At 37.1% G+C, this 9,491-nt stretch overlaps 1 protein-coding gene across 2 annotated transcripts in view; it reads left to right on the top strand.

The window, feature by feature from the left end:
• STRN (striatin) overlaps positions 1–9,491 on the top strand; it is a 76,861-nt gene continuing 67,370 nt past the window's right edge. The window contains exon 1 of one of the 2 annotated variants that reach the window (XM_025045686.1): positions 1–112. The gene's annotated coding sequence lies outside the window, so the exon portion shown is untranslated. The remainder of the gene's footprint in view (positions 113–9,491) is intronic. The other variant, XM_006910386.3, reaches the window with a different exon arrangement.

Here is a 9,491-nt window from a genome sequence, read left to right as displayed (position 1 = left end):
GGCGGCCAGAGCCCAGTACAGCCTCCCGGGAATCCTGCACTTCCTGCAGCATGAATGGGCCCGCTTCGAGGTGGAGCGAGCCCAGTGGGAAGTGGAACGGGCGGAGCTGCAGGTAAAGACCCTCCCGGCCTGGCCCTCTTCATCCCGCCTCTTCGCTCCCTCCGCCCCGCCCCGGACCCTTCTCCCTCCCCCCTGCCCCTTCGCTGGTACCCACCCCTTTGCTCCCGCCCGTCCCACCCGAACTGTCCCTTTCCCTCCATCACCTTTGCTTTTGGCTGACCCCACTTCCTTAACCCGGGTTCCCACTCCCGCCCTTATGCGTTGTTTACCCTCCCCGCTCCTTTTCCTCTGTTCCTTCTCTGTCTCATTTGAACTCTCCTGCCATCCACATTTTAGGTCTTCTCTTTCGGTATACTAATTGGGCTGACAGTAGTTTTGAAAGACATGGAGCAAAAATCATCTTCTGTCCTAGTGAGTCCCATCCTAGGTCTACAGACGTTCTCCGCAGTGTAGATACTGACAGTTGGCTCCTCTCTCTGAGAGGAAGGTGATTAATGAAGACAACAAGTTGTGTCTGTGAGGCCTTGACTTCAGGCAAGAAGTTTATGTTGGGTGAAAATGTTACTAGGAATATCAACTCTCTTTTTGTATATGTAAATGTTTCTTCTCTTCCCTCTCTCCCTCACCCCCTCCCACTTTTCTTGTAGGTTTTTCAGATTCCTGGATTTTAAATGAAGGACCTAGATGATCACATTCAGATGGTGGTTCAGAGATGGTTTCCTGTTCTCAAAATCAAAAACTTCCCAAGGATTAATTTTATGTTCAGTGTTTTGTGAGATAGATTTTTACTTTAAAAAGAACTAAAAGGGGCTTCAAAGTTGGTTACATTTCCTTGCATACTCTGCAAGGTAAAGTATATCCAGGGAGGGCTCTTCAAAGAAAGAAAGTGAGGGTGATACTTTACAGGGCATTTGGAATTGGTAAGTAGGTTTCAGTGGCTGTTCTTAAAACTTCCAAGCCGTACATCACTTTCACAAGGAACTTAAAGAACTGTGAATGACTGTGCCTTTCTGCTTTACTGGCTCATCCTGTGTGCTTGTGAAATCCGAGTATGGTTTTGGTTGGTGAAACATTTAAAGTTAAAATGCTACCCAGTGTGTCACTTTTTTTGGTAACATGTATTTTCTTCGGCACTTAAAAAAAAAGGGAGAAATCTGTTAAATAGAATCTGTGAGGGAACAGGCTGCTTTGGTGTAATGCAAATGGCAGTGGAAACAGCAAGCAGACAGGGTTATAATAGTAGGCAAGATTATAGTATGGGCTATGCTTGCTGCTAGCTCTGTGACCCTGAGGAAATCATTTAACCTCTCTGAACTTCAGTTTCATCATTTATTTATTCAGCACATTTATTGAGTGTCAGCTGTGTGCCTCTAGGCCCTGGGATTAACAAAACTGACAAAGCCTCTGCCCTCATGGAGTTTATGTTTTAGTCCAGAGACAGTCAGCAGATGCAACTATATAATTCACTGACCCATAGTGACAACTGCTATGAGAAAAATAAACCAGGATACTGGAATAGAGTGTGATAGGGGCAGATGTTTTAGATGGGGTGATCAGGGAAGGCCTCTGGGAGGAGTTGAATGAAGGGAGGGAATGACCCATGGTTTCCAAGATTCCTTCTGATTCTTTATGTCTGCAGTTGTATCTTTATATCCTTTGGTGGCTTTTTCATTCCAACAGTTATATTGCTTTAGTATCTGGTCTTTTGATAGTTGTAATTTTTCTCATAATCTGACCATGTCTGTATAACAACCATCAGACTTAGATGCTTCATTCAGATTTATTGGTAATTCACCCTTATTAGCAATGCATTCCATAAATGAGTTCAAGGAAGTGTTAAAAGCAGGCTTTAACTTTAATATTGTACAGTTGTGGAGAATAATTTTTGTATGTAGCCATTTAAATTTTAATTTATTTTCCAGTCTAGGGAATATGAGGTAAGCCACAATCATTTGGTCAAAAACAAACAAGATAACAACTCTTCCTTTCCTACTTGTGGTAGTTTGGGAATTTCCTACTCATCTCACCCCCTGTGCCTGCAACCCCCACTCCCCCAACCCCCATTTAAACTTTTCAATTTACCTATAACTATAGCAACTCCATACACACAAACACACACACCCCTTCCTGAGTTATTTATGGCAAATGTTAAATTTAAAGTAGATTTTCCTTTGGTTTTTATTATATTAAGGACCCTACATTTTCATAGTGTCTTTTGGTTTGTGCTCAAATTAAGCATCCATGGAAAAAGTTAAAAAAATGTATCATATTTTCCTTACAGCAAGGGTTACATATTTGGAGAGAGAGTTTTCAGGACTCTATGGTCTATGGCCCCCTTTATTAGCATTATTGAAAATATATTTAAAAAAAATTTTTTTTTACATCAACATCATTAAATTTGAACACATCTCTTCATTTTTCTTTGCCATTGAAATATTCCTAGAAAAACAATAGGAAGTACGAGTTGAATGATGATGAAATTCGGATCAGCTGATGTTCTTTTAATTTTTAAATCTCTTCTCAAGTCATTAACACCAAGGTCAACAAAAATACCTTCAAGTCTAACGTGTTGCTTCAGGAACCTGACAGTCCTGCTCTTTCAAGTTGCCAGGGCAGAATTGTGAAAGGCAATCCAAGCTCTCATCTGTCTGGTCTGCCTTCAGCACTTCCTCCCTCCTTCAGATCCTAGGGGTAAGAAACTGGCCACATTGTACCAAAAACTTTGTCATTTTGTTCCCCCTTGCCCAGTTAGTTAATACAAGACTCTCTTTTCACTTCTGGTAATCTCACTCTCCCCTCAGCACCACCATGCAGGTGAAATAGGTAATGCATGGGAAAAGAATGGTCAAGATTAGTACTGAGATTTATATTTGAGAGAGGAATTGGAGATGAGGTACCTGACATTTGGAACAGTTTTCTGCATGTGATACATTGATCTAGATGACCTCAAAGAAACATGAAGTCTAATTGGAGTGACAGAACAAAGAATGCAGAAGAATCAGAGTGTTTATTATTATGGTGGTTTAAATTCCCTTAGCATAGCACAAGAAAGAAGAGCTAGCGAGTGGGGAGAACAGGAAGAACTTTATGAGGTAATGAAAACCTTAGGTTCAGTATTTGAAAATTACTGACTTATGAGAAAGCAAGCAGGTAAATACAGAATAAAAATTATTGGCCCTAGATTTGGATGTGTGTTCACACGTGTGTGTGTGTGAGTGATGATTGAATAGCTTAGGGCATGTGGGTGGAGGCTGGTGCTATAGTGTTTATGAATCTGGATTTTGGCATTAGTGATTCATATTTTCATTAAACAAATATCAAGAGCCTACTTCATGCTAGGTCCTGTTCTAGGCACTGGAGAAACAGCAGTGATTAAAACATCCTACCTGCATGAAGTTTACATTGTGGGGGAAGATAGTAATAAATACACTCATAAAATTTTAGATGGTAGTAAATGCCATGATAAAGTGGTGTAAGTGGAATATGGAGTGCTTGAGAGGGTGGAGAGGGGAAGAAAGGCTTTGCTGATAAGGTGCCATTTGAGCAAATACCTGAAAAGGTGATATCTTTTTAAGAGTGTTCTAGGCAGAGGGAACAATAGGAGGAAGGAAACATGCTTTGAATATTGGTGGAATAATGAGACAGCTGTGGCTGGAATAGAGGAGGAAAGTGGAAGAAATGCTGTCAGAGGTACTGGATCTTGCCCACAGTAAAGACTTTAGATTTTACTTCAGCAAGATGGGCAACTCTGGAATGTTTTGAGCAAAAGAGTGACACCATCCTTAAACAGAATCCTTTGCAAGGATTCAGAATAGACTGGGAGAGGAAACAAAGGTCGAAGAATCAGTCTAGGTAGGAGACACTTTTAATAATCCACGCCAGGGATGACCCATGGTGGCAATAATGAGATTTGGAAATATATATTTTGATACATATTCAGAATATAATGGATTCTGAATACTTTTTGAATATAGAACCAGCAAGATGTGCTGGAGAGGATAGAATGTGAGGTTTGAGAAAAAGAGGAGTCATATATGACTCAAAATTATTTTGAGCAGCCTCAGAGGACTGTTGAGAAGATTTACTGTGCATTTAAATGGACAAAGTAGGCACTTAAAATGACAACTTATTTTTGTTATTCTTGCAACTGTTATTTATAATTATAGTAAAAGGCAACATGGCATAGACCCGGATTTAAATCTTTGCACTAAGACTTACTGTATTTTATGCCAAAAATACATGTTTGCCATAATTCTGACCTCTCAGAAACTTAGCTTCCTCGTGTGTAAAGTGAGAATAATAAACTATCTTGTGAGAATTAGATATTTTAAAGTACCTAGCAGAAGCTTGGTATATAACACAAACTAAGCGCTGGATGAATAAACGGTAGCAAGTGCATGATGTTAAATTTGTACTCTCATAAATCTCCTTTCTGTTCCCACAGAAAAGCAGAATTTTCAGTCACGAACTCTTCTAAGGTTAGAGCATATGCCATCCTGGAACCATGCAGTTTAACCTTTTGGTTTCGATGGTGGCATTAAAGGACATTTAATAGGAGTCAGCCTCAAAACATTGATAATATACTTTAAATGTATTTGCTTTCCTTAATAACCCACCATGTGTCTGTTATCTTAAAATTTGTATAAACTTTTCTGAACGTGTTTTACTTAACCATGCATGACTTCTTGAGTAACAAATCACATACATTTACGAATGACTCTATAAAACTAAACTTCGGTTTTATTTCGCTGTTTGTTTGGAGTAGGTGGACCCCATTGTGGTATGGTATAATTTCTAAACAGGCTACTTTGTAAAATTCTATTCTTATCCTTGATAATTTTATAATATTTAATTATATTTTGGAACTATTATAGAGGTTTTACTCTTTTAAAACATACCCTACTATTTGTCACTTTAGTGTTTCTCAACTTTAGCTGCAATCTTAGAATAATCTGAGGGAACTTTTAAAAATATTAATTCCATGGGCTCTGCCCCAGACCCATTAAATCAGAATTATAGGAATTAGGGCCCCTGGTATTAGTGTTTTTTGAGCTCTCTAATAGTCCTGATATGCAGTAAGGATTGAGAACTACTGCTTTAATTCTTTTCTTTTTTTACAAATATAGTTTGGTGATTTCAATACTTAGTGTTAATATTCCAGATATGGATGGCTTTTTACAGAATTTGGAATATAATTTCTGTTATGTTTCTATTCTTTCTGATGATAGCTAGCATTTTATTTTTAGGCAGTAGAATGTTATAATTTGAATCACCTTCCTCTGACTGAGAGAGATAATGACAGCGATCTTTGAGCTGGAATGAACTTTGGAAATCAGCTACATTCTTATTCAACAGGTAAACTGAGGCCCAGAGAGAGGTTAAAAGACCAGGAATGAAATAGGTTTTGTACAGGCTCTGGCACTTAAATCTCCAGATACCTGTGCAGTTTTTAAAAAAAATTTTCAAGTACATTATCTTGCTTGATCCTTACAACCTTCTGAGATAATCAGTCACACTAATGCTTGCTTTTCATTTTTTTCTTGTTATTTAAAATAATGGATATGGAGATTTTACTGTGTACTGTTTTCTAACTTATTTTATTGGCTAAATTTATGATTTTTCAAATGATTTTGATGTTCTGTAGTTTTTTTATGTGTCAGGGTATAAATTTTATTTTATTTGAGACTTTGTTAGGCTTCTTAAATCTGTGGGATTTATGTCTCATTAGTTTTGTAAAATTCTCAGTCATTATCTCTAGATTTCTCCTTTCTTGTTCTCTTTCTTTTCCTTTTGGTTCTCCGATTACATGTACCTTAGGCCTTCTCGGTCTGATCTACATTTTCCATCTTTATATCTCTGCATGCTTTATTCTGGGTAATTTATTTTAATTTATCTTCTGGTCCATTACTTTTCTCTTGAGTTGAATCTAATCTTTTAAAGCCATCGGTGAATTTGGATCTTTTCTTAATAGTTTCCTACAGAGAATTTCAGGGTTGTCTTTTATTTTTTTAACCTAATAAGTATAGTTATTTTATAGTTGGCGTCTCTGTTCTTCCTGTATGTTGATGTCTTAAAGGTCCTTTTCTGTGTCTGTTGTTTTTGCTGGTTCTTGCTCTTGATGGCTCATTTCTTTGTATGCTGCTTACTATCCTTAAAAAAGTATAAGACTAATCTGAGGTCTCAAATAAAGGTAACTTCTTTAGAAAGTTTTTGCTTTTGCTTCTGATTGCTTTCTGGAGGCATAACCTCGAAGGAACTACTTTAAAGTGAAAAATTGCTTGAGTTTTTGCACCACGCAGCTGATGAACATTTTGGTTGTGAATACATTTGAGGGCCAGTTTACTTCTGCTTCACCTTTGTTTTGAGGGTGTAAGCTTTTTAGGGCCTTATGGGGTATATCTCCTATTTGACTCTCCACTCTGCATGTTCCTGGTCTTTGATTTTTGCCTTTTGGGTCCTGCAAGGCTGTCCAAACTAAAGTTCAGATTTGTTCTGATTGGCTAGTAATTTTGCTCATTACTCAAAGGGCAAAGTGACTTTTGTTCCCTCACCTCTCTGTTCCCATTTTCCCTTAAATTTTGGCCAAATAATTTCTTGTTCTCTTACCAGCTTTGCTTTTTAAGATGATTCTAAAAATATCCAGAATTTTTAGCCTTTTTTAGTAGGGGTGTTGTTTCAAGGCACCATTACTAGAAACATATTTCTCTTATTTTACTTTCAAAAACTGACATATAAAAATGGCCCCAGTAATTGCCTGGGGAGAAATATCATTGATAGCACCTCTTTATCAAGAGATGTGCCTATTTAGCCGTAAATGTTATTTACCCCTAAACATTATTTACTCTCTAAATCTACTTTTTTTGACTTCTAGTAGTAGAGGGAAACCTACAACTTTTCTCTAAAATCTTGGTAATTTAAGCAGAACTTAAAACAATCATGAACAAGCCCCTTTACCAATCAGTCTTTAAGAGGTTTATGTTTGAAAGTCCAAATAATCTGTACTGGTTTCCCTTTGTCAGCCTCCTATCTACTTTTGAATGTTATTAGTGGTATCCAGGTTTCAGTTCTGAGCCATTAGAAATAAAATTGCCCTCGAGATCTTTGGAGTTTCTTTCTTTGGTGGCCATTAGACAAAACGATCTATTGACCATCATAATTTGGCAGTGGAAAGTGTGGGTCATAGAGTCAGAAAGCTTTATAATTTCTAATTTTTCCGATTTATAATTTTTCTGGGCCTCATTTGTATTTGTAAATTGTAGATGATAATTTACTCACCACGCAAAGTAGTTGTAAGGTTTTAAAAAGATAAACACATGTAAAGTATATAACCCATAATAGATGTCCAATAACTGGTTTGCTTCGGTTGGTTGAAAGTTCCTGAACAGAATGCATTTAATGAAAATTTAGAAGCCAAGAACTCATTTCATTGATCCGTTTGACATAGTAGCTACTTACATTCTTTTTGTCCTATTAGTAGTGGTTTAATGACAATAAATTGATTGTATTGGGAGGAGAGGGCAGGCTAGAGATGGCAGTAATAAGTGGTAATAATCTGTAAGTATTGAGGACTACAGATAGTAATAGAGGAAAATTTGGATTTGGGGAGAGAATCCTGATGCAAGAGAGGGAAGTTGAGGAAGTGGTAAAAGAAAAGAGACGGGAACTGAGGGATGGAGGAGTAGAGACAGATAGGAGGAAGAAACTGCACTGCACACATCAGCCTGTTCTTGATTTCTAAAGGGTGTATTGTTTGTAGTCTTTACTTTAGCTCTTGTAATTGTAAAATTCTAGAGATGATCCACACCGCCCCCCCCACTCTCCTCCTCCCCACACACACACCATATCTCTGCTCTCAATTTTTTATCCCCTTCATTGGACTAAGAATATTTACCTCCTGAGGAGCCCATGAACTTAATTTGTCTCATCCCTTATTTTATCATTAGGGCCAGAGAGATACAGTGATTTGTCTGAGATTAATTACACTATGAGTCGGTGTAGATATAGTTTAGAACCCAGGAGTCTGAATACCCATGCCAGGGCATTGTTCGCCATACTGTATTATCTCCTTTTATTGGTCCTGTGTAGCTGCTTCTGATCTGAAGTAGACAAGTGAATTATAATATTTAAATTTGATATAATATGCTTTGAATAACTCATAATTTAAAGTAAATTCTTACCACTTATTTCAAGTTTTCCTTCAAGTAGAATAATTTAGTAGAATAATTTTCTTCAAGTAGAATAATTCTTTAAGGGGTTCAGGAAAGTCTTTAACAATGTGTGTTCTTTAAAAATGTTTAATATGGTATCACTGTAGTTTATTTTAATCGATTTTATTTATCATATAGGAAATACTGAAAAATGTTTTTTTAAAAGTCTGCACATTTGGATTTCTTTTCAACTTGCTCTGAGAGTAGCCTAATTAAATTCTATATATATGTATGTATTAATATAGTTTGTGTTTATTGATCATATATCAAATTTTGTGTTATGCCTTGGTAATTAGGTTATTCTTAGATCATCTGTTGTATGTGTATTTGAACAGAATAATATGTCAACCATGTAGTTTCTCTTATGCAGTAAGGTATTTGAGGAAATAAAATCACTTTTTTTGGCAGACTTAATGCTATTTAATCTTTACTATAACAATACTTTATCAGACAAGATGATAGAATATTAGGAAATACTGATACATAAGAAAGAAAAGTTACAGTAGAGTTAGCTAGAAGCAGTCTGGCACAAGGAAAAATGTGTAGGTATTTTGTTTTGGAGATAAAATGGGGAGAAAAATTAGAGCGTAGAAGCCCTGGGATTAAGGTGAGCTTTAGAAAATATTGAGTAAGGTTGGGTGGAATAGGTATTTTGGGTGTGGTGAGTAGGTTCTTGGCATAACTGCACTATAGAAATCCAAGGAAAGGGCCGTGTGTATGTATGTGTTTCATGACCTTGCACACAGGTTTCATTAGCACTCATTTACATGTGACAGAAATTGGATCCAGTACCAGCATATCTAGTTAGGAGAAATAAACACAATGTCAAATTCCACAAGAGTGATACCAGTTTCACCTGATGGAAAATTACAGCCCAGTCTGGGACTTGTTCTCAATTTCTTTTGTTTGTGCTTCCTGAAATGAGAAGGTTAAGCAAAGGAGCCTAAATTATAGGCACAACTAAAACCTGCTCCCAAGGAATGTAGATTCATATAAAGCTAAAAGGAGGGGATAAGGAGGAGCCTGTGGATTTGGGTGAGCACACTTACTGAACTTGAAAGAAAAACTAGTCCATTGGGGAGGAGGGTACCATGGTCCCAGTAATTGAACCTAGTACTTTATTTGTTGTTTCCTCTCTTTCCTTTCTTCTTTACCCTCCAAATATAATAATAGTTTCATTTATTGGGCACTAACTATGTGTCAGGTGCAGTGCTCAACACTTTA

The sequence above is a fragment of the Pteropus alecto genome, unplaced genomic scaffold (genome assembly GCF_000325575.1).
Source record: "Pteropus alecto unplaced genomic scaffold, ASM32557v1 scaffold61, whole genome shotgun sequence".
In the NCBI taxonomy this organism is placed as follows: Eukaryota; Metazoa; Chordata; class Mammalia; order Chiroptera; family Pteropodidae; genus Pteropus; species Pteropus alecto.
This window is presented reverse-complemented; position numbering and strand designations above follow the sequence as displayed.